At 44.2% G+C, this 21,571-nt stretch overlaps 1 non-coding gene across 1 annotated transcript; it reads left to right on the forward strand.

Annotated features, from left to right (window-relative positions):
• Positions 1–21,087: 21,087 nt before the first annotated feature.
• Positions 21,088–21,161, forward strand: trnat-agu (transfer RNA threonine (anticodon AGU)). The gene has a single exon. It is a non-coding gene; the product is annotated as a tRNA-Thr (tRNA).
• The last annotated feature ends 410 nt before the right edge of the window (positions 21,162–21,571 follow it).

The following is a 21,571-nucleotide window of genomic DNA, read 5'->3' on the forward strand; positions in this document are numbered from 1 at the left end:
TTCCTTATCCTTCACTGCCACCCGAACGGTGTTACACACTCCCTGGCCTGAAGTTACAGAATTGGTTTCGGCCATTTTACTCAAAAACTTACCTGAGACAGGATCATGGTCTCTCCCCTGCACCTCTTCCAGACATTTCCACAATCTCACAAATACTTTCACAAAGAGTGAGGAATTCCTCCCGCACTTCCCTGCTTTACCTGCTGGAGGAATGCAGTCCAGCTACTTCTGATTGGTTACTGTCTGCTGAATCTCATTGGCTGGTTCATGTCACCAATCAGGTAGCTGCTATTTCGCCGATCATCAAAGGGCAATGAGAAAATGGGGTGGTGAATGACAAATTGTCAGAGCTGAAATCCATTCTCAAATCTGAAAAGCCCGCCAAAATATTTGTAAAACAAGGAACAGCTGAAATATAATAAATATTATCGTCTAAAGAGTAAAATGTATTTCACTCTCTCCTGATATTGTGTTTCTCTTCATTGTCCGTCACAGATACCAGACTTAGTTTCCTTCCGGGAACAGAGCAGAGAGGAGCAGACCTGTGGGGAGAACACCGAGAGTGGAGCTGATAAATTATGCCCAAGGATCGCGGCCCAGTCACTTACCTTCCGGGAGTGGAGCAGACCTGTGTGGGAGAACGGAGGACATAGGTGATGTTTTAAATTATTTCTTTTCATCTGTGTTCACTATGGAGAAGGACAATGTAGGTGTAGTGATCAGGGAGGGGGATTGTGATATACTTGAACATATTAGCATTAAAAGGGAGGAAGTATTAACTGTTTTATTGGGCTTAAAAGTGGATAAATCCTCAGGCCCAGATGAGATGTATCCCAGGCTATTATGTGAGGCAAGGGAGGAAATAGCAGGGACTCTGACACCAATTTTCAAATCCTCTCTGGCCACAGGAGAGGTTCCAGAAGATTGGAGGACAGCAAATGTGGTTCCTTTATTCAAGAAGGGTAGCAGGGATAAACTAGGTAATTACAGGCCGGTGAGTCTAACATCAGTGGTAGGGAAACTATATTGGGAAAAATTCTGAGGGACAGGATTAATCTCCACTTGGAGAGGCAGTGATTAATCAGGGATAGTCAGCATGGCTTTGTCAGGGGGAGCGCGTTTCTAACTAACCTGATTGAATTTTTCGAGGTGGTGACTAGATGTGTATTGGATTGGAGATACAGCACTGAAACAGGCCCTTCGGCCCACCGAGTCTGTGCCGAACATCAACCACCCATTTATACCAATCCTACACTAATCCCATATTCCTACCAAACATCCCCACCTGTCCCTATATTTCCCTACCACCTACCGAAACTAGTGACAATTTATAATGGCCAATTTACCTATCAACCTGCAAGTCTTTTTGGCTTGTGGGAGGAAACCGGAGCACCCGGAGAAAACCCACGCAGACACAGGGAGAACTTGCAAACTCCACACAGGCAGTACCCAGAATCGAACCCAGGTCCCTGGAGCTGTGAGGCTGCGGTGCTGGCCACTGCAGGGTCAAGCAGTTGATGTAGTCTCCATGGACGTCACGAAGGCTTTTGATAAAGTCCCACATGGGAGATTGGTTAAGAAGGTAAGAGCCCATGGGATACAGGCCAATTGGGCAAATTTGATTCAAAATTATCTGAGTGGCAGGAGGCAGAGGGTAATGGTCAAGGGTTGTTTTTGCGAGTGGAAGACAGTGACCAGGGATCGGTGCTGGGACCCTTGCTGTTTTTAGTGGACATTAATGATTTAGAAGTGAATACAGCAGGTATGATAAGTAAGTTTGCAGATGACATGAAAATTGGTTGTATCATAAATAATAAGGAGGAAAGCCTTCGATTACAGGACAATATAGATGCGCTGGTAAGATGGGCGGAGCAGTAGCAAATGGAATTCAATCCTGAGAAGTGTGAGGCCTTGCATTTTGGGAGGTCTAACAAGGCAAGGGAATATACAATGGATGGTAGGACACTAGGAAGTACAGAGGGTCAGACGGACCTTGGTGTACTTGTCATAGATCACTGAAGGCAGCAGCACAGCTCGATAAGCTGGCTAGGAAGGCATATGGGATAGTTGCCTTTATTAGCCGAGGCATATAATATAAGAGCAGGGAGGTTATGATGGAGCTGTATAAAATGCGAGTTAGGCCACAGCTGGAGTACTGTGTCCAGTTCTGGGCACCACACTATAGGAGGGATGTGATTGCCCCAGAGAGGGTACAGAGGAGATTCACCAGGATGTTGCCTGGGCTGGAGCATTTCAGCTATGAAGAGAGACTGAAAAGGCTAGGGTTGTTTTCCTTAGAGCAGAGAAGGCTGAGGGGGGACATGATTGAGGTATACAAAATTATGAGGAGCATTGATAGTTTAGATAGGAAGAAACTTTTTCCCTTAGCGGAGGGGTCAATAACGAGGGGGCATAGATTTAAGATAAGGGACAGGAGGTTTAGAGGGGATTTGAGGACATTTTCTTTCACTCAGAGGGTGGTTCGAATCTAGAAAACACTACCTGAAGAGGTGGTAGAGGCAGGGACCATCACAACATTTAAGAGGTATTTCAATGAGCACTTGAAATGCCATAGGATACAAGGCTACATCCCAAGTGCTGGAAAATGGGATTAGAATAGTTAGGTGCTTGATGGCCGGCACAGACACGATGGGATGAAGGGCCTGTTTCTGTGCTGTATAACTTTATGACTCTATGACTTGCTTTTAAAATCCGGTCTGTATTCGGGTTTATTGTCCCTTGGATTTGACACTGTCTGTAACGGGCGGGTATAAAGCCTCATTCACAGCATTCTGTGACGGGACACATTCCAGCTCAATCTGTGTAAAGAAAACACATCACAGATTATAGATTGATTCCTGGTGACAGGAGCTGCCAAGGGAGCTAAACCTGAGCCCAAACTTCTGGTGTAAGAAGTAAAAGTGACATTAAGGTTGTTACACTCCCAGCGGTTTACGGTTAATGAATTAATATTCCCCAATAAGTAAACAAACTGGAAAAAGAGAAATGAGTGACTGAAGACTGAGCCATTCCCTTTAAATCAGCTCTTACTGACCACAGTCTGGGAAGAGGCGGAACATGAACGGGTCAGACCAGAAAACGACAAAGGATTAGGGAGCAGTGTTCAGTTTAAATCACAAACAGTGAATCGGGAGACAAATATTCTGCTGGGTAGTGAAACTGCATTTCCCAGAAACTTACCACCGGATAGAAAAACGATTCAAAAATGGAATCACAATCCGCCGGAAAAATATTTAACATTAAAAGCCATAAATTCAAAATATCGTTCACCAACGAATTCATGCTGCTCATGGCCCTGGAGGAGATGGTGGTGTTGCGGTGAACCTGCTTCATCACTTTGTTGATGTAGATGGAGTAACTCTCCTTCCTCGACTTTGACAACCCTTCCATTCCATTTTCCATACCATGTACATTTTACAGCAAACCCATATTTGGTGTATACAGCCCGAGGGGTTTCCCATGGATCCAGCCTCTCAGTTCATTTTGGTGGGAGGACCTTACACAGTGGTCTTTCCCCATTGAGACTTTGCAGCGGCTGCCCCAAGCTTTAGTGCGCCCCACAGCATGTAGTCCTGGACCTCGGAATGTGCCAGTCTGCAGCACTCGGTCGTGGACAACTCTTTCCACTGGAAGACGAGCAAGTTTCGAGCAGACCAAAGAGCGTCTTTCACTGAATTGATGGTCATTCAGCAGCAGTTAATGTCTATCTCGGTGTGTGTCCCTGGGAACAGCCCGTCGAACACAGACTCCTGTGTTCCAGAGCTGCTTGAGATGAACCTCGACAAAAACCACGGCATCTCTTTCCACACTCTTGGGCGGCACAGTGGCGCAGTAGTTGGCACCGCAGCCTCACAGCTCCAGCGACCCGGGTTCAATTCTGGGTACTGCCTGTGTGGAGTTTGCAAGTTCTCCCTGTGTCTGCGTGGGTTTCCTCCCACATGCCAAAGACTTGCAGGTTGATAGGTAAATTGGCCATCAGCAATTGCCCCTGGTATAGGTAGGTGGTCGGGAAATATAGGGACAGGTGGGGATGTGGTAGGAATATGGAATTAGTGTCGGATTAGTAAAAATGGGTGATTGATGGTCGGCACAGACTCGGTGGGCCGAAGGGCCTGTTTCAGTGCTGCATCTCTAAACTATCTAAACTAAACACACGTGTTTTGCAAAGGCACATTCCAGAAGGAGGTGGGCAACTGTCCCTTCCCCGCCACAGCCACCTCAAGGGCAGCGTGTGGAGGCTGTGAGATTCTGGGCATGCAGGAAAGATCTGACAGGGAGGGCCCTTCTCACCACCAGCCAGGCTGCATCTTGGTGCTTATTTGAAAGTACTGGCGATGAGCTATGTTTCTATGTTCCTAACTTCACATGATCGGTGAGGCACAGCCTCAGGCCGACTTGGTGGGTGGTGCAAACGGATATCACTGCTTCTGATCTTCACCAGAACAGAGAGTGAGATGTAATGTTGTTCATAAAACAGACTGTGAGAGAATACAACAGAATAAAACACATGGAGAGACACTGTGGAATAACAAATCGATTTGATTGGAATGTTGAATTTTGATTGGAATGGATAAAACAGCAGAAACAGCAGATTAAATTGGGATTCTCATCATTATATTGATCTGGGACAGAAAAGAGAAACTGATTGAAAGAAGGAAGAAAACAAAGGATGGAATTGTTCACTTTTTCAGTTTTTTCACTCGACCGTCAAAGCTGGATAAAAAAGTTGCAAATAACAGAATTTCATCAAAAAGGGAGATTAAATGCTGTCAAAACCTTGGATCGAAGGATGGCCCAACAGATCACCTGTTTAACTGTCTCCTCACTGGGGGATTTCAATCAGTGAGTAATATTATTCTCTTCTTTTGTTAAATGAACCCAGTACTGTCACTTGGAGTTAATATCTGTGTTCCAACTCCTGAATAATAAAATTGTGAGTTTCTCGATATTTTCTGGACACACTTCCTGCTGAAAGGACTAAGAACTCTTTTCTAATTTACACAATACTAGATACGCACTCATCAAGCCTCCTAAACTAGCATCCTTGGTGCTGCTCTCTCTTCTCCCAAACCTCATGTCATGTGACATCATCACTCTGACAGTGGGAGGGGTTGTTCCCACTTTTTATTTTATTTTTTATTCAGAGATACAGCACTGAAACAGGCCCTTCGGCCCACCAAGTCTGTACCGACCACCAACCACCCATTTATACTAACCCTGCAATAATCCCATATTCCCTACCACCTACCTACACTGGGGGCAATTTACAATGACCTATTTATCTATCAACCTGCAAGTCTTGGGCTGTGGGAGGAAACCAGAGCACCCGGCAAAAACCCACACGGTCACAGGGAGAACTTGCAAACTCCACACAGGCAGTACCCAGAGTCAAACCCGGGTTCATGGAGCTGTGAGGCTGCGGTGTTAACCACTGCACCACTGTGTCTTCAGCATTAACCCTTTACATCCTTATATTACACTGAAAGTCAAAATAAAATGGTTGGAGGGAACTTCCTTCATTTATTGAAACATCAACAGCTGCCAGTTAAAAATCAACTCAATCCCATCAGAGAGAGAGAGAGAGAGACTGTCAGAGAACTTCCTGCATCCAGTCCTGACCCTGTCACACTCAGCAGCTGCTCACCGAGACCCCACTCTCATCAACACTGAACATTGTTACCGAGACCCTTCAAATACTGTTGATAAAAGGCAGAAAAGGTCAAAGTTAATCACAGCTGTATTGAGTAGAACAAGATTTAATATCTTCTCACTGTCTCTCGGTAACCACGAGACATAGGTTTTCTTATTTGGTTCCTTTGATTTTTCTTGTTCCTGATTGACTAATATTCCAAACCTTGGATCAATCCTCCTGCTTATGTCATGTCCCAGTCTCAGTTACAAGCAACACACAATGACACAAACACTTTGAAACATACAACATGGTCACACTTTCCTTCAGTGAGATTAATGTCGAGCTGTTTTCCAGGTTGAATGCAACTGTGAACAAATTTCTATCAAAGAAGTTGCCTTTGGACTATCAGCACTGAATTTCTGTCCAAGGAGGAGCAGCCATTCCAAACTCACATCCTTCACAAAGGCTGTTTTTTCCTGTGACTGAAACTCATCATGAAATTTGAATTCTAAGTTAATGTTCACATGATAATGATGTAAATGTTGATATAGAAACAGATAAAGCCCATCACTAATGTGAAATAAGGCACGGCTGGAAGTTGAACCCACAATCGCCTGTTTATTAGATAGGTGCTTTAACCAGCTAAGCTACAGAGCCAGTTTACAAATGGTACTACAATTGAAATCAGAGGTGGTTACTATTTATTCTTATACCACTTTTCCACAGGTCACAACAAAAATTTTAACTTTTCCCACTTACTGATGGAGTCAATCATGTACTCTATTTTTCACAGAATAGAAGACACTGACCAGGTTTCTTTAATGAACAACAAAATTATCAGTTTCTTATCGAACAAGATTTAACTAGTCATGAATTAAAGTATAAATACTCAGGTGGAAATTTTAAAAGTTCCCTTTTTATCTTAACCGACTTTTCAAGTCCCTTTCTTACCTCAGCCTCACACACGGACACATACATACACTGGTTAACTGAAAAAAATAAAAGGGATTATTTTTTACAATTCAGAGCTCTGTTAAAGACAAAAAAAAACACTTGGACTGATTACTTGCTCATTTCTGAACAAAACAGCAGATGAGATATGTTGTTCCAAAACTGGCGTAAAGTCGAATTTCCGAGTATACGTAGACAGGCCACTAAGGTCTTTTAGAACAGTTTTTTAGAGGCAGTGTTGAGAATTAATTTTAGCAGGCTTTCTTCAAAGACAGGAGATGAGATGAATTGACACAGTGAACTTCTCACAGTCTTTTAAAGATTTGCTGCAAAACAAGCTGGATTGTGGTCTTCTCTCCTTCCTTGACACTTCTTCAGACTAACTTTATCAGCTGCTCACTCCAGAAGGTAAAATACACTGACTGCTACAAACAAAAGCTTGTGATTTTGTGAGCTATAGGTTATTGCAAGTCTCTCTGGCTGTGTTTTTTCTGTTGATTTTGCACTCATGTTCTTTCTGAATCCATGTGTTTGCAGATCTTTGTGAGTGAGAGACATGGAGATGTGCTTAAAGATTTCCCAATAAATTATTCATATCTCCGGCTTGCTCCGAACTTTGTACAAACACATTAATGTGGAAACCACACATATCAAGCCATCAAACATTTCCACTAAACATTGAAAGGTGACAGTGTATATTGTGATGAGGTTCCATTTATTCAGACACATCTGGTGTAACAGTATCAGTGATCGAGATGTGACTCACACAGGTAATGTATTTGTATATTATATTCATGATCTAATGATGTAAATAAACAATTCCTTGCACTTGCCACGCTTGGTGTATATTTTCTCTGCTGATGCCCCCTGAATATCTTTGAGAAAATGGTGATGATGATGAGATAAAAGTTTGTAAATATAGGCAGCAAACAGCAGCAGGGACTGAAGTGAACAAGATCAGCCAGCTCCTGGTGACCTACCTGTTCGGATGGTGGAGAATTTGGGTGGATTGTGTGAAGCCTGGGCCACACACTGTCTCCTCAGTTGAATGAGATGTTGCAGGGTATTAGTGTGCATCACATTCAAAGTGATTATTTGGGACAATATGGCTGAACCTATGGGATACATCGGAAGGCTAGGAACATATGAAAGGGCTCGAGAACGATTTAGTTGATATATTGAAAGAATGGACATGTTTTTCAGAGCTAATAACATATTGGAATGTGAAGATGAAAATAAAGAGGTCAAGACTCAGAATAAGGCAATTCTTGAGGGAAGAAAGAATTTTGCGAATGGAAATTAGCCTGGAAGTGCATGACATTCTAACAAAGCTTCCTGCTCCCATCAAGGCAAAAGATGTGCCATTCAAAACAATCATCACCAAGTTGGAGGAACATTTTAACCCTAAGCCACTAGAGATCACGGCAAGCTAGAAATTTGGAACCAGAAAGCAGAAAAGTAGTGAAACAGTTGGTGAGTACATTGTGGCACTGAAGAATTTATCACTACATTGCAACTTAGGCACATTCTTAGACCGTGCATTATGAGACAGATTTGTGCTTATATTGGTGGATGAGAAAAGATACTAAACACACAAAATCCTACATTTGAGCTAACGTGTAAGATTGCTCTTTCCATGGAGATAGCATCAAAGAATGCTCGGGAATTTCATCCTGTGCCAGTGATAATAACACACTTCAGGGGAACTTCAAAAAACTGGTAAAATGGGCTTTCACATGGCAGATAAAATTTACACAGAGAATTGTGAAGAGATACAATTTGGGAGGAAGAATAAGGAGAGGCCATATAAATGAAATGGTACTATTCTAAAGTGGATGCAGGAACAAAGTGACAATGTACACCAATCTTAGAAGGTTTGAAAAGGCTTCAAAGAGCAAACAGGACACTTGGCTTTATTAATAGAGGCATAGAGTAAAAGTAAATAAGTTATGATAAACCTTTATAAAATACTGGGTCTGAATGGCCTACTCCTGTACCTCCACAGAAAGCTTCCATTCCAGGTTTACACACACTCGTCAGGATCACTCTCCATAGATCCCACCACTCCAGGCTCGGACACCCTCTTCAGGTCACTCTCCATAGATCCCACCACTCCACGCATAGATTTCTCCCTCACGATCAGATCACAGGTCCTTAGTCCTACCACATCCAGTCATGAATGGAGGTGGACAGATGAGATGAGGAGGCTCCAAAAACATCCCCATCCTCAATGATGCTGGAACCAAAGCTGAAGCATTTCTAACAATCTTCTGTCAGAAATTGCTCAGTGGATGATTCATCTCAGCCTCCTGAGGTCCCCAGCATCACAGTTTCCAGTCTTCAGCCAATTCGATTCACTCCACATGATAGTAAGAAACAGCTGAAGTCACTCGATACAGCAACGACTATGGGCCCTAACAACATCCCGGTTCCAGTACCGAAGATTTGTGCTCCAGAACTAGCTGCGCCCTCAGCCAAGCTGTTCCAGTAGAGCTACAACACAGGCATCTACTGGACAATGTGGAAAATTGCCCAGGTGTGCCCTGTCCGTAAAAAAAATCAGGACAAATCCAATCTGACCAATTGCCGCCCCATCAGTCTGCTACCAATCATCAGCAAAGTGATGGAAGATCTCATCAACAGTGCTATCAAGCACCAGACACTTAGAATTCCTTAGGAACTTTTTTCCAATTATTTCTGAGGACCTGCTCACCGATGCTCAGTTTGGGTTCCGCCAGGGCCACTCAGTTCGTGACCTCATTATGGCCTTGGCCCAAATATGGGCAAAAGAGCTGAATTCAGGAGGTGAGATGAGGTAACAGTGACTGCTCTTGCCAAGGGCATCAAGGAGCCCTTGCAAAATTGAAGTCAATGTCAATCAGGGGGAAACTCTCCACTTGTTGGAGTCATACCTAGCGCAAAGGAATCTGGCAGCTCAAAACTGGGCATCCATGAGGCACTGTGGGCCATCAGCAGCAGCAGAATTGTATTTAAACACAATATATTACCTCATGGCCTTGCATATCCCTCACTGTATCATTATCATCAAGCCAAGGGAGCAATAGTGGTTCAATGAAGTGTGCAGGAGGGCATGTCAGGAACAGCACCAAGCAGACCTAAAAATGAGGTGTCAACCTGGTGAAGCTACAACACAGGATTACTTGCATGTCAAACAGTGGAAGCAGCATGCAATAGACAGAGCTAAGTGATCTCACAACCAACAGATCAGATCAAAGCTCTGCAGTCCTGCCACATCCAGTCCTGAATGGTGGTGGATAATTAAACAATTCACAGGAGGTCAAGGATCCACAAATATCCCCATACTTAATGATAGGGGAGACCAGTATATCAGTGCAAAATACAAGGTTGAATCATTTACAACCATCTTCAGCCAGAAGTATCAAGTAGATGATCCATCTTGGCCTCCTCCTGATGTCCCCAGCATCACAGATGCGAATCTTCAGCTAATCCAATTCACTCCACATGATATCAAGAAATGGTTGAAGGCACTGGATATTGACAACATCCCAGCTGTAGTGCTGAAGACTTGTGCTCCAGAACTAGCCGCGCCGCTAGCCAAGATGTTCCAATACAGTTACAACACTGGCATCTACCCGGCAATGTGGAAAATTGCCCAGGTATGTCCTGTATACAAAAAGCAGGACAATCCAACCCTGTCAATTACTGCCCCATCAGCCTTCTCTTGATCATCAGTAAAGTGATGGAAGGTGTCGTTGACAGTGCTATCAAGCAGCACTTACACAGTCATAACCTGCTCACCGATGCTCAGTTTGGGTTCCGCCAGAGCCACTCAGTTCCTGAACTTTCTATGGCCTTGGCCAAAATATGGGTAAAAGAGCTGAATTCAGGAGGTGAGGTGAGGTAACATTGACTGTTCTTGCCAAGGGCATCAAGGAGCCCTTGCAAAATTGAAGTCAATGTCAATCAGGGGGAAACTCTCCACTGGTTGGAGTCATACCTCGTGCAAAGGAATATGGTGATGGTTGTTGGTGGCCAATCATATCAGTCCCAGAACATTGCTCAAGATTTCCTGAGGGTCACGTCCTAGGCCCCAACCATCTTCAGCTGCTTCATCAGTGACCTTCCCTGTATCATAAGGTTAGAAGTGGGGATGTTCACTGATGATTGCAAAATGTTCAGTCGCATTAGCAACTCCTCAGATACGAAAGCAGTCCATGTCCACATTTGGAGAGACCGGGACCATATTGGGATTGGGCTGATAAGTGGCAAGTAACATCCATGCAATACAAAGGTGGCTCTGTGGCGCAATGGATAGTGTGTTGGACTTCTAAATGATGCGAAAAATGATATTGAAAGGTTGTGGGTTCGCGTCCCACCAAAGTCAGATTTTCGGGTGGCACAGTGGTGCAGTGGTTAGCACTGCAACCTTACAGCTCCAGCGACCCGGGTTTGTTACTGGGTACTGCCTGTGCGGAGTTTGCAGGTTCTCCCGGTGGCCGTGTGGGTTTTTGCAAATCATGTGAGGATTCATATGCAGTAGAGAAACAAGCAGAATGCACAAAGTGCAGAGGAGAGCTGAAAAAGGAAATGAGATCAGCAAGAGAGTGTATAAGAAAAGATTGGCAGGTCACATGACTGGGAACACTGAAGTCTTTGACCAACAGATGGACAGTCAATGAAAGGGTGGGTCAATTAGAGATCCTGTGGAGGCAGAGGGTGTGGCTGAGGTATTAATTAAGTACATTTAATCTGTCATCACAAAATAAGTGGATGCTGCAAATGTCACAGTAAAGGAGGAGATTGTGGAGAATTTGGAGGGGATGAAAATAGATAAAGAGGAGACAATTACAAGGTTGGCAGTGTTCACAGTAGAAAGGTCACCCGGTCTGGATGGGCTGAATCCTGGGTTGCTGAGGGAAGTCAGGGTGGAAATAGAGGAGCCTCGAACCACAATCTTTCAATCCTCCTTGAATATGGGAATGATGCCAGAGGACTGGAGGATGGAGGTAAGCTTGGGTAGTTTGATATCAGTTTAACTTGACCATTTTTATAATGTATCCATTGTAATAACTAACAACGTTAAGAAAGCTATTTTATAATTAACACATGACCAAAGGAGCCATTTTGTGTTCAGTACCAACGTTTATATCCTGTGTAATTAATGAGTAGCTACCCATCCTGAAACAGATGATTGTAAAAGTAATGAACCATGATTGAGTTATAATTAATGAATCAATAAACATTTTAGAGAGAATGGGTTTTCATTTAAAGTTAGTTCATTCTAATTACTGTGAGTTTCTGTGTCTTTGTGGGAAAGGGCAGTTTCAGCGAAATGTATTCAAACAATGGACCTTTCTAGGACCCCTGATAAAACCCATGGTATGGTACATCGTGACCTTCAGGAGTCTCGATTTAATGAATAGGAAACTTGTTTCAGATCAGATTGGGCGACAGTGTGAAACCACTCCATTGTACTCATGTCTGAGATTCTGAGGACAGGTGGCTCTTCGTGGAAGACATCATTAAGAACTAATTAAATGTACCTAGCAACAGATAGGAGCAATTATTATTTTACATGGTGGTGTGATGGCCATCCAGGGGTTAAAAGTAGGGATCTTGTAAGGTGTCAGTGTGCAGGAACACTAGAAGATCTCAGGGGTAAAGGCTCAGATCATCAACCAAGTTCTCCACCTGACGAGGGATCTAGGCTGGACAAAGAGGACCGTGACACTCTGAGACCAAGCTCGACCAGTCCACACTCCTGCTGGAGCTGTAAAGTTATATTGTCCAAGTTTGTTAAATATAATTTTACTTTCAATTATTAAGTACTATTTTCCTCTCAATAAATGTTCAGGACTTATTAATCAATTATCCTGTTGCCTTAATTGGTTAAAGTCATGCCCAAAGAGATTGTCCACAATAGACTTTCCAGAACTGAAAGATAAGTCTGCAAGGATTGCTAATTTTACAGCCCTGTTTAAAAAGGGAGATAAACCCAGGAAGGACAGACCAGTTCGTCTAAAGACAGTGGTGGGGAAAATTTTAGAGACAATTATCCAGGAGAAAATTAACTGTCACTTGGTCGAACATGGGCTAATAAATGACAGCCAGTACAGATTGGTTAACAGAAGATTGTGTCTGAAATAATGAATTAATTTCGTTGATGAAGTTTCATAGAGAGTTGACCAGGGTGGTGAGGTTGATGGTGTGTGTCTGGACTTCAAAATTGTGTTTGAAAAAGTACCATAAAATAGACTCGCTAACAAAATTGGAGCAGATGAGATTAAAGAGGCAGTGGCAGTGTAGATACAAAATTTGCTGAGGGACAGAAAGCATAAAGTAGGGTGAATGCTTGTTTTTCAGAATGGAGGGACGAATACAGTAATGTCACTGTTGTTGTAGTGTGTGCAGTGTCTGACCCTGAGCTGTTTTAGGGTGGGGGCTGTTTGTGATGTTCCTGTGGGGTGCATTATCATCAGGGTCTCTCTCTGAGCTGTCACAGGGATGGGGCAGTGTGTGATATCCTTGTGCATGTCATGCAGGCCCACTGGCTTGCGGTTCCATCCTGATGCCAGGAAACAGAGCCCCATCGATGGGCAAAAAGTCTCACTTCTCTTTGGGTGTCTTGAGAGAAAAGCAGGGTTAGGGAGTAAACCTGGACAGTAAATCCGGAGTGGAGTCCTGGAGGCAGTTACCTGTTACTTATCAGGCAGTTTTCCAGCAACTCCTGTAGCAGAGCTGGTACCAAACAGTACTGGATTTTCCCTTTCCTTTGGACAATACCAGCAATGCTGACAGGGGGTCCTGATGCTCAGGGTCTCCATACTATTTGCCCAGGAGAGGACACTCCAGCTTTGTGGTTAAACATTAACGCAACATGGGAAGAAACAGTTACCGATTATAAGCTCTCATTCAATTGGTGTAGGGTATGAGCACCAGGGGTTACTTCCGACAGTGGGAGACAACATCAGACCTCATTGGATAACTACCATGTACTCCAAGCTGGGCAGCCCCCAGTCAGTTAGTTGCTATCCTGCCACGACCTGCTTGCTTCAATGGGTGCTTGGAGCTTAGAGAGTCATCTCTCAACAGGTGGATCGATAATCTATGCATCAGGCAAGACAAACTCAACACAGAAGACACCAGTCCTTCGCATCACAAGCTGGAATGTAAGGACCATGTGTCCTGGCCTTACCGACAACCTTCTGCAGGTTGATGACACACACAAGACAGCTGTGATGGACAAAGAACTCACAAGACTCAATGTGGACATTGCTGTTCTGCAAGAAACTAGACTCGTTCAAAGTGGATCCCTCAAAGAGAAACACTACACCTTCTTCTGGCAGGGGAAAGCCCAAGAGGCAACTCGTGAGCATGGAGTGGGTTTCACAGTAAATAACATGCTACTTGCGATGAGTGAACCACCCGCAGTAGGCTCAGAGAGACTTCTTACTCTTCAGTTGTCAACAAGCGCGGGCCCAGTTAATCTCATGTGCATCTATGTGCCGACACTCACCTCCACCCCAGATGTCAAGGATCAATTCTATGTGACACTTGACACTGCCATCAGTAGAATTCCCAGCACTGAGGGACTGTACCTTCTAGGAGACGTCAACGCAAACTTCGATACTGACTATAGCTTGGCCAATGAGCTTACGGCACCAGCGGATTGGCAAGATCAACAAAAATGGACAGAGGTTGCTGGAGCTATGCTGTCACCATGGATTCTGTGTGATGAACAGCTACTTCCAGGTCTAGCTGTGCTACAAGGTGTCCTGGAGACATCCGAGATCACGCCACTGGCACCAGCTAGACCTTATCATCACCAGACGTACCACCCTCAGCAGTGTCCTCATCACGCACAGCTATCACAGCGCTGACTGTAACACTGACCATTCCCTGGTGTGTAACAAGGTCAGGCTTCAGACAAGGAAGCTTCATCCATCCATGAAGAAAGGTCGTCCTCTGATCAACACTTGCCGAACCACTGATCCAGAAAGGACCCAGGAGTTCCTCAACAACCTCGATCAGGCTCTTTCAAACAACAATGCTCAAGGCCTCAGTGCAGTGTCAAAGTGGAATCATCTGCACACCACCATCTATAACTCTGCACTCACTGTGTATGGGAAAAGAGATGGGAGGAATGCTGACTGGTGTGAGGCTTATTGGACTGAAATAGAGTCAGTTATTGCAACTAAGAGGAGAGCCCTCATGAACTACAAACCAGTACCCAGCTAACAACATCTAGATGCTCTCAGAGCTGCCAGAAACAAGTCTCTGCAGACTGCTCGGCCCACCTCCTTCTGAAATGTGTCTTTGCAAAGCAGGTGTGGAAGCGATGCAGTGGTTTTTGTCGAGGTTCATCCCAAGCAGCTCGGTAACTCAGGAGTCTGTGCTCTACGGCTGTTCCCAGGGACGCACACTGAGACAAACATCAACTGCTACTGGAACACTATCAATTCAGTGAAAGACGTCCTTTGGTCTGCCCGAAACTTGCTGGTCTTCCAGAGCAAAGAGTTGTCCACGACCGAATGTTGCAGACTGGCACATTCCGAGGTCCAGGACTACGTGCTGAGGGACGCACTAAAGCTTGGGGCAGCCGCAGCAAAGGCTCAATGAGGAAAGACAACTGTGTAAGGTCCCCCCACCAAGCTGAACTGAGGAGCTGGATCCATGGGAAACCACTCGAACTGTATTGGGAAAATTTTCATTTGCTGTAAAATGTAAAAATGTATATGGCATGACAAATGAAATGGAAGGGTTGTGAGGCAACTCATGATTGTATTGAAGGAAACTGATCTCCCTTGCGCTGTTTGCATTTTTTGACTTGGTGCTGTTTGAAACTGTTCGGTCATGTATTTTTTACAGATTTTTTATGAATAAAGTATATTTTGGAAATTTTAAAAAACTGCTCGGCACTGCACCAATCAATACTGGTTAAAACTCTGCGGCAGCATACAATCTGCTGCTGAATCTGGGGATGCTAGAGGGATGTATGAAGGAATTAAGAAAGCAATGAGAGCAGCAGTAACTAAATCAGCACCTTTGAAGACAAAGACAGGGGTGATCATCACTGAACCTTACAAGCAGATGGAAAGGTGAGTGGAGCATTACCTTGAACTCTACATAACGGAGAACATTGTCATTGAAGTAGCTCTCAGCGCCATTCCAGACTTCCCTGTCATGGAGGAGCTGGACAGTGACCCCACCATAATAGAGCTCAACAAGGCCATTGACCATCTTGCCAGTGGTAAAGCCCCTGGAAATGATGGTATTCCACCTGGAATCATCTAAAGTGGAAAAGCAGCTCTGCTGCAGCATCTCCATTAACTTCTGTGTCTCTGTTGGAAGGAAAGATCTGCACCTCAAAACATACGTGATGCAAGTATTGTCACCTTGTATAAAAATAAGGGGGAATCGCAGTGACTGCAGAAATTACCGAGGCATCTGCTTGCTAAGTATTGTGGGGAAGGTCTTTGCTCGCATTTCTCTGACCGGATTGCAGACCCTGACATCACACATCTATCCTGAGTCTCAGTGCAGCTTCAGAGCTGGCAGATTGACAGTCGACATGATTGTCTCACGTCGGCAGTTACAGGAGAAGTACTGTGAACAGTACAGACCACTCTACATTGTCTTTATAGACATCACCAAGGCCTTGGATCTTGTCAGCAAAGAAAGACTCTTCAAACTGCTATGGAAACTAGGCTGCCCTCCTGAACTCTTGGACCTCATCGCTTCTTTCTACGAAAACATGCACAGTTCTGTGAGTTACAATAGAGCAACATCAGACGCTTTCACGATCAGCAGTGGGATAAAGCAGGTTGCGTCCTGGTGCCAACTCTCTTCGGAACATAGGAGGAGTCCATTCAGCCCGTCCAGCCTGCTCTGTCATTCAATGATCATGGCTGATCATCTACCTCAACACTGCTTTCCCATGCTATCCCCATATCCCTTGAAGTCATGAGTATCAAGATTTCTATCAATTTCTGTCTTGAACATGCTCAATGATTGAACTTCCACAGACCCCTGGGGTAGAGAATTCCAAAGATTCACCACCCTCTGAATGAAGAAATTCCACCCATCTCAGTTTTAAATGGCCTATCCCTTATTATGAGACTATGTCTCCTGGTTTTGGATTCACCAACCAGGGCAAACATCCTGTCTACATCCACACTGTCACACCCTGTAAGAATATTGCAAGTTTCAATGAGATCACCTCTCACTCTTCGAAACTTTAAGGAATACAGGCCCAGTTTCTTCATTGGACAATCCCACTATCCAAGGGATTCTTCTGGTGACCCTCTGCTGCACTCCCTCTATGGCAAGTATATCCTTCCTTAGATAAGGAAGCCAAAACTGGACACAATGCTCCAGCGCGGTCTCACCAAGGCTCTGTACAATTGCAGCAAGACATCTTTACTCCTGTTCTCAAGACCCTTTGTGTGAAGGCCAACATACCATTTGCCTTCCTAATTGATCGCTGCACCTGCATGTGAGCTTTTAGTGTCTCATGAACAAGGACACCCAGGTCCCTTTGGACATTAACAGTGCTTAAGCTCTCACCATTTAAGAAATATTCTATCTTTCTGTTTATTCTACCAAAGTGGATAACTTCACATTTATTCACATTATTTTCCATCTGTCATGTTCTTTCCCATTCACTTAGCCTCTCCAAGACCCCTGGAAACCTCCTTGTAACCTCCTCACAGCTCACATCCTTTACAATTGGCATATTCTTCTCCATGCTGCTATTTTACAGTTTCAGTGACTCAGATGGGGGTGTCCACCTGCATACCAGAGCTGACGACAAGCTGTTCAACTTGGCAAGACTGCGCGCCATGACCAAAGTGGGTAAATTCCTAGTCTGTGAGTTGCTCTTTGCTGATGACGCTGTGCTAACATCCCATAATGAAGTTCACTTGCAGCAGCTTGTAGATCGCTTCTCCCTGCCCTGCAAGGAATTTGGACTGGTGATCAGCATCAGGAAGATCAAAGTTATGGGTCAGGACGTAGAGACTCCACCTTCCATCAACATCGACAACCTCACTTTGGAGGTTGTCAACAGCTTCACATACCTTGGATCAACAATCACCAGCAATCTGTCCCTTGATACTGAAATCAGCACCAGGATTTCCAATGCTGCAGCTGTCATGTCAAAGTTGAGAAGACGAGTATGAACCGACAGCAAACTGATCGAATATATAAAGCTCTGCGTGTACCAGGCTTGTGTTCTCAGCACCCTCCTTTACAATAGAGAAGCATCAACAACTTATGCAATTCAAGAAAAGCAGCTGAACAGCTTCCACCTCCGCTGCCTCAGATGGATATTGGGCATCTCCTGGCAGGACAGAGAGCCGAATGCGGAAGGACACCAGCGTGCAGGGATCTGCAGCATGTTTGCCCTCTTGAGTCAGCGGTGACTCTGTTGACTGGGTCATGTGTGCTGAATGGATGACGGTCGCCTTTCCAAAGACACGCTCTTTGGTGAGCTTGCTATCAGCACGAGACCAACAGGTCACCCACGTCTGTGATACATGGACATCTGCAAGAGAGATCTCAAGCTGACTGGGATTGGAGTCGATGCATGGGAAGTCCTTCCTGCTGACTGGAATTCCTGGAGAAAGGCATTCAGGAAGACCATGGGAAAAGCAGAGGACAAAAGAAATGACCATTTGGAGGGAAAGAGAGCCCAGAGGAAGGAAAAATTATCAGTCGACCTCAGGCCAATGATATTCATCTGTACCAGCTGCGGAAGGGATTGTCACACGCGAGTCGTCCTCCACAGCCACAACAAATGATGTTTAATAAAGAAGTGACGTACACCCTGGGTGTAGCCCATCGCCTTCCGAGACGGACGGTTGCCTATTACAATTACAACTACAGCTACAACTACAAGAGCGGGCCAGAGGCTGGGAACTCTGCGGCAACTAACTCAACTCTTGACTCACCAAAGCCTGCCCACCATCTACAAGGCACAAGTCAGGAATTTGATGGAATACTCATGCCTGGATGAGTGCAGCTCCAACAACACTCAAGTGATTGACACCATCAGGTCAAAGCAGCCCACTTGATTGGCACCCCATCCACCACCTTAAACATTAATTCCCTCAAGCACCAGTGCAGAGTGGCAACAGTGTGTAACATTTACAATACGTACTGCAGCAACTTACCAAGCCTCCTTCAACAGCACCTTCCAACCCACAAACACTACCACCTAGAAGGATAAAGGCAGCAGACGCATGGGAACATCACCACCTTCAAGTTCCCCTCCAAGTCACACACCATCTTGACTTGGCACTGTACCGCCATTCCTTCACTGTTGCAGGGTCAAAAACCAGGAACACCCTCCCAACAAGCACTGTGGAGGTGCCAGGGGATTGAACAGTGGCAAATGTGACTTCCTATTTCAACAAAGGGTGTAAGGACAATCCAGGTAACTACAGGCCAGTTAGATTAACAGCAGTGGTGAGTAAGGTTTTAGGAACAATAATTAGGGAAAAAAAGCAACAGTCACTTGGAGAGATTTGACTTAATTGAGGAGAGTGAGCAATGATTAGTAAATGGGAGTTCATGCTTGACTAACTGCATTTTTTGATGAACAAACAGGAGGATGATGGATTTTAAGACAGGATGGATGGATGGATTAAGAATGGATGAGAAGGTACCACATAAAAGGGCGGTGAACAAAATTGAGGTTCATGGAATAGGAGACTCCCTGTCCAATTGGATAGAAAATTGCCTTAAGGACAGAAAATAAAGAGTCGTAGTAAATGGTTCTTTGTCAGACTGGAGGATAGTCGACAGTGGGTGTTCTCCAATGGTCACTGCGAGAACCACTGCTTTTCCTGCGATATGTAAATGATTAGGATCTTGGAATATGGAGTAGAATCTCAAAATATACCGAAATCACCAAACCTGGAAGAGTGGTAAACAGTGAGGATGAAATGACCTGCCTGCAACAGGACAGTGATAGGCAGAATGGGCAGACAGGTGGCAGATGGAATTTAATATGACTTGTGTGAGGTGATGCACTTGAGCAGAAGGAACAGGGAGAGGCAATATATACTTAATGGCACAGTACGAAAGAGAGCTAAAAATAGTACTTTTTGCAAATGGCTTGTTGGTCTGGGGGGATGTTTTTCACTTTGGGTGTGTGATTGGATAGCATGTAAAAGGTCCTGTTTTCAAATCCTGCATGACCTCTACTTCATTTGTGTTTTTAGTTGAAGGTCATGTATTGGTTGCAGCCTTACAAAAAGCGGAGTTGACTTTCACACGGAGCCTATTTAGGACCAGAGAACTGGATTCAAAGAGCCTGTTGACAAAATTGAAATGAACTAAATGTACAGATTGCCAAGTGTGTGTATGAAGGTGAAGCAGTAACTGAGAGCTGGATCCAAAAACTACAGGACTGGGTTCTGGTATGGAATGGAATTCTTCTGTGTTTCTGTTGTTTGTCTTGGATTAACTCATCGATTTTTTGTTTTTCACTTTGCCGATGCATTTGAATAATTGTGGATCCTTCTTCAGGGTATTTTCTTTCACCAGGTAGTTCTGACCTCTGATGATGTTGATCGTAATCAGCTTCAACTCGCTGATAGTTTTGGAAGTGAGCAGATTTCCTTTGCTTGAGTCTACAACATGTAACTCACTCTGACATGTGGATCCATGGCAGGATTTGAAAGCTGCCCCAGCATCGGAGCATACATTGCATCCAAACAATAAGAGACCGAGTAGAAGTGATAGTTCAGTCAGTCGAACATGAGACTTTTCATCTCAGGGTTGTGAGTTTGAGTGCCATTCTGTTTCTCCATTTTTTTAGGCTTCACTAGCAGAGAGTACAAGGAGTGTTTGCAATGAAATTCAACAACAGTATGAGAAAGTCTCACTTTGATTCGGGAATCTTATCTCTCTGCAGCATCTCACTGTGAAAGATTGAACTTTATCTCATTTCATTGTCAGCTCAGAGTCACTGCGGCTCAGTGGGACTTCTGGCTGACTCCCGCTTCACAATCCATCAGCACTGAGAAAGCAATGGGGAATATTACTCACATGTTGTGTTCTGTAACCTTTTGGAAAAAATTGAATTATGTATTTTCTTCCAAAACATTCATTCTCAGTTCTGGGAAAAATAGAGAATATGATTGACTGTATCAGTAAGTGGGAAAAGTTAAAATATGCTGTGACCAGTGGAGAAATGGGATGAGAATAAATAGTAGCAAAATACTGCGGATGCTGGAAATCTGAAATAAAAACAATAAATGCTGGAACCACTCAGCAGGTCTGGCAGCATCTGTGGAAAGAGAAGCAGAGTTAACGTTTCGGGTCAATGACCCTTCTTCGGAAGTTCCGAAGAAGGGTCACTGACCCAAAACGTTAACTCTGCTTCTCTTTCCACAGATGCTGCCAGACCTGCGAAGTGGTTCCAGCATTTGTTGTTTTTTTTTAGAATAAATAGTGCCCTTCTCTGATTTCAACTGCACAAGCACTTTCAATCTGGCTCTGTAGCTTAGTTGGTTGCAGCACCTGTCTAGTAAACAGAAGATCCTGGGTTCAACTCCCAGCAGAGCCTTATTACAGTGTGCTTCAAAAGTTTCCTAATCAATAATTTTATCCATGTCTTGTGAACTTTGACTTCGAATTCAAATTACATAATGAATTTCAGTCACAGGAGAAAACAGCCATTGTGAAGGATCTGAGTTTGGAATGGCTGTTCCTCCTTGTACAGAAATTCAGTGCTGATATTTCAAAGGCAACTTCTTTCATAGAAGTTTGTTCACAGATGCATTCAACCTGGAAAAAAGCTCGACATTCATCTCACTGAAGGAAAGTGTGACCGTGTTGTATGTTTCAGAGTGTTTCTGTCGTTATGTGTTGCTTTCAACCGTGACTGGGACATGACGCAAGCGAGAGGGTTGAGCCGAGGTTTGGAATATTTGTCAGTCAGGAACAAGAAAAATCAAAGGAAGCGAATAAGAAAAC

This window comes from Heterodontus francisci, unplaced genomic scaffold (assembly GCF_036365525.1).
Source record: "Heterodontus francisci isolate sHetFra1 unplaced genomic scaffold, sHetFra1.hap1 HAP1_SCAFFOLD_43, whole genome shotgun sequence".
Lineage (NCBI taxonomy): Eukaryota > Metazoa > Chordata > Chondrichthyes > Heterodontiformes > Heterodontidae > Heterodontus > Heterodontus francisci.